At 39.9% G+C, this 3785-nt stretch overlaps 1 protein-coding gene across 1 annotated transcript in view; it reads right to left on the bottom strand.

The window, feature by feature from the left end:
- Positions 1 to 3785, bottom strand: part of NBEA (neurobeachin) — a 465975-nt gene that overhangs the window by 444498 nt on the left and 17692 nt on the right. The window lies entirely within an intron of this gene.

Here is a 3785-nt window from a genome sequence, read left to right as displayed (position 1 = left end):
GGGTTTGGATGCATGGCCTCAGGTTGTCTCTCCAACCTTGACTTTGTTCACTTCCAATGAATCTCCAAATCTCAATGAAGTGATCACTCAGTCCACTCAAGAGTGGTCATTCGCTGAGCTCCTAGTTCCCCCACCCACGCTACAGTAAACACTGCATGACATCACCATTGTTAGCTGGCCATTCCCCACAAGACTTTCAGAAGGAAGGGAGCATCTCTAGTGTATTACCCACAACTTCTCTCCCACTGGCAGTGTAGCAAGCACGTAGAAATAAGCCCATCTTCAAGCCCACACTGGGAGTGAGGAGAGAAGGAGGGATGCCCCATCTGTCCTCCTGCTCTCTGCCCAACATTCCTCCTGCAGCAGTCAACTCAGCCTGCTGCTGAGGGGCTTTTCAATGTTTCAGAGGGCACCGCAAAGCCAAATGGAATCTCTTCTCATCCTTGTTAATATTGCCTTTCTGGTTTTGTTTGTTTGTTAGTTTTTCTTATTACGACTTGAAATTGATTGAAGTTAGCTATTGGGTACTACTCCAGAGACTTGATCTAGTTTGAACTTGTCCTGATAACACACCATTTGAACTTGTCCTGATAACACACCATTTCTCTGTCCAGTTTCTAAGTACACAAAGCCCACTACACACAAATTTTAGTTGCTAAAAATCAGCCATACTTAATTTATTTTCCCTTTTATTTTCTAATCAATTGTCAAGTGAAATTCCAGAAGAAAGCTGGCCTTTGGAAAAGAATGCCAGACATCAACAAAAATGCGAACAGGGAGCTACAGGGCTTCCTTCCTCCCCAAAGCAACCAGAGCCAACTTTGGGAAGCACTCTGGAATGGAGCCCAAAATGCCCAAGAGTGAGGAGAGAGCACAGTGAAGGCAGGAGCTAATGCTCTCGGCTGAGAGACGCGAGAGAGATCCCAGCACACCTCAGACAGGCCCTGGCTGCCAGGGAAAGGGACACACGTGGGACTAGGGGCTTTTTCAAATGCCCGTGCATTAGAGGAATTGAGAGTCACAGGCGTGCCCAGGGCAGGACATGGGCTCAGAAAAGGCCTATGACCCTCAGCACCTCCTCCACCTTGAGGCTGCATGCAAGCAGGGTGCAGAGGCTATGGATGGCCTTGAAGAAGTGCCCAACCAAGAACCAGCATGCAAAGACTGTGGCAGTACTTATCAATTTTCCCCCTGATTTTCACCCCCAGGCATTTGAAGTAATGCTATCAAAACTTTCCACTAAGATAAGAGAGCACAGATTTCATGAGCTACATATGGCGAAGACCATATATTCCAAGTCTGTGAACTGATGAATACCATAACAGCAACCCACCACAGGCAGCAATCAGCAAACCATGGGAAGGAGGGACGCTGCTCTTCCCAGAGTTGTCACGTTATAATATTCAAAATGTCCAGTTTTTAACAAAACATTCTGAGGCATGCAAAATAAATTGTATTTCCCATCTGCTTTGAAACTGTATTCAATAAAATATAAAGCTCTTTCTTTTTAAAGAAAATGTTTTGAGAATGATGATGGCAACAAATGTACAAATGTGCTTGTCACAATGGATGTACAGTATGTATGGATTGTACAAGCCCTCAATAAAATGATTTTTTTAAAAAGAAAACCAAGCCTCGAATCTTACAAAGGAGGGCTGGTGGCATAGTGGGTTACGCATTGGTCTGCTAACCACCAGGTCAGCAGTTCAAGGCTACCAACCTCACCAAGGAAGAAAGATGAGGTTTTCTGTTCCTATAAGCATTTAGTCTCAGAAACCCCTAAGGGCAGGTATACTTTGTCAAATATGGTACTGTGAGTTGAAATTGACTCAAAAGCAGTGAGAATTTTGCATCAGAACAGAAGGATATGAGTATATACAAGCACTAAGAAAGCAGGCCAACACTGCAGGGTCTCTCTCGGTTCCCACAGATTGAAAAGAGCCTGTAGCACTGGTAAACAAGCCCACAAATCTTGTGACTATTGTTATACTACATAAGATGAACTTCGATATCCTAGGCCCTACGCTCATTCATATAAATGTTGTGATCAAATTACATTCAGCTTTAATAAACAAAACACTACTTGCAAGTATTATCAGAATTGCACTGAATTTATAAATGATTCTTTGGGGAAATTATTACAATATTGACTCAACATACCTTCATCTATTCCTATAGCACTAAGTGCCCAATGTCGCATTCCTGGAGCTACTCTGAATTTACAAATATTTGCCTGATGTACCTCAAAACCAAAGCATGTTATATCATTATCTTCACCACCTCATCACTGAATTAGAGATAACATATTGCAATGTTATCATCATTGCAGGGCACCAAGGGCACGCTGAACTCCTGTGTTCTTTATTAGTTTTATGTCCGCTGTGCTGGTCATATGTGCTGCAACTATCTTCTGCCAGTTGGAGAGCCATTCTTCTGTGACCTTTTCTTAACTTTAATGTAGTTACAGTTCTATTCCAGGAGTCACAGTCCTTCACACCAAAATCAAGATGTTCTCCTAGATTTTATTTTTAAATCTGTACAGGTTTAATTTTAAATCCTTAATCTAGATTTCACATCTGTAAAGGGTGTGAGATAATTAGTTATTTGCAACACACACACACAAACGCTGTCCCAGCACCATTTACTCAATAGCCCTTCTCCCCTCCCAGAAATTCTCCTTCTATATAAAGCTGTCATCTATGTATTGGACTCTATCAGGGCCATCGCTTCAATTCCATTAGTCCATTTGTCTACTCTCAGGCTACAAGTAAACCGTGATGTTACATATTCTGGGTCACTAAACAAAACTCAACAAATGTAAAAGAATTGCAGTGTCTTCCCCTGGTTACAGTTACATTAGCAATCAGTCACAGAAAGATAACAAGAAACTCTCCAAATACATATAATATAAAGAACAAAAATCTTAAAAAAAATTCATGTATCAAAAGAAAAGTTTCAAAGAATTCACTGAACTGAAAGAAATATAATATGTCATCAGAACAGCCTATCACACCAGAACCTGCAGATATCTACAGTATAATACGGAATTCCGACATGTAACGCTATGCACATCAATTTAACAACTTAGATGAAATGGGCCCAGAAAAGCACAAACTACTATAACTCCCTCAATAGGAAATCGATAATACGAAGACCCCTAAATCTATTAATAAAATTAAATTCTTAATTTAAAAACTCTAGGAAAAGAAATAATAATCAGGAAAGAAAAATAAGCCAGATAGTTTTACTGGTGAATGCTATCAATTCTATATAATCTCTTACCAAAGAGAAAGGGAAAAAAATTTCCAATTAGTTTTATGATTACACTATTACTCTTAATTTTCAACACTGAAAGAGGTCTTGTGCAGCAGATTTACCTAAAGCAATGCATAGTTTGATCTCGACTGCTGCTTCCATAACTATTGATTGTGGATCCAAGCAAGGAGTCCTTGACAACGTCTATCTTTTCTCTGTTATCTATTAGTCCAGATACGGGGATTCTGGTCATCTTTACATTAAGTTGTAATCCATACTAAGGGCTGTAATCCTCCTCCAAATTGGTCCCTTCTGATATTGTGCCAAAAAGACGTAATAGAAATCTCGTAATCTTAAGGCACATTCTAGTTGTACTTCTTCCATGACAGATTTGTTTGTTCTTCTGGAAAACCATGGTATATTCAATATTCTTCACCAAAATCACAATTCAAAGGTATCAATTCTTCAATGTTGTTTATTCGTTATGCAGCTTTCACAAGATATGAACATACTACATTCATATGAATGAA

The sequence above is a fragment of the Echinops telfairi genome, unplaced genomic scaffold (assembly GCF_000313985.2).
Source record: "Echinops telfairi isolate 266 unplaced genomic scaffold, ASM31398v2 ScPeMD7_2565;HRSCAF=3150, whole genome shotgun sequence".
Lineage (NCBI taxonomy): Eukaryota > Metazoa > Chordata > Mammalia > Afrosoricida > Tenrecidae > Echinops > Echinops telfairi.
The sequence above is the reverse complement of the archived record's forward strand: the minus strand, read 5'-3'. Positions and strand labels throughout refer to the sequence as shown.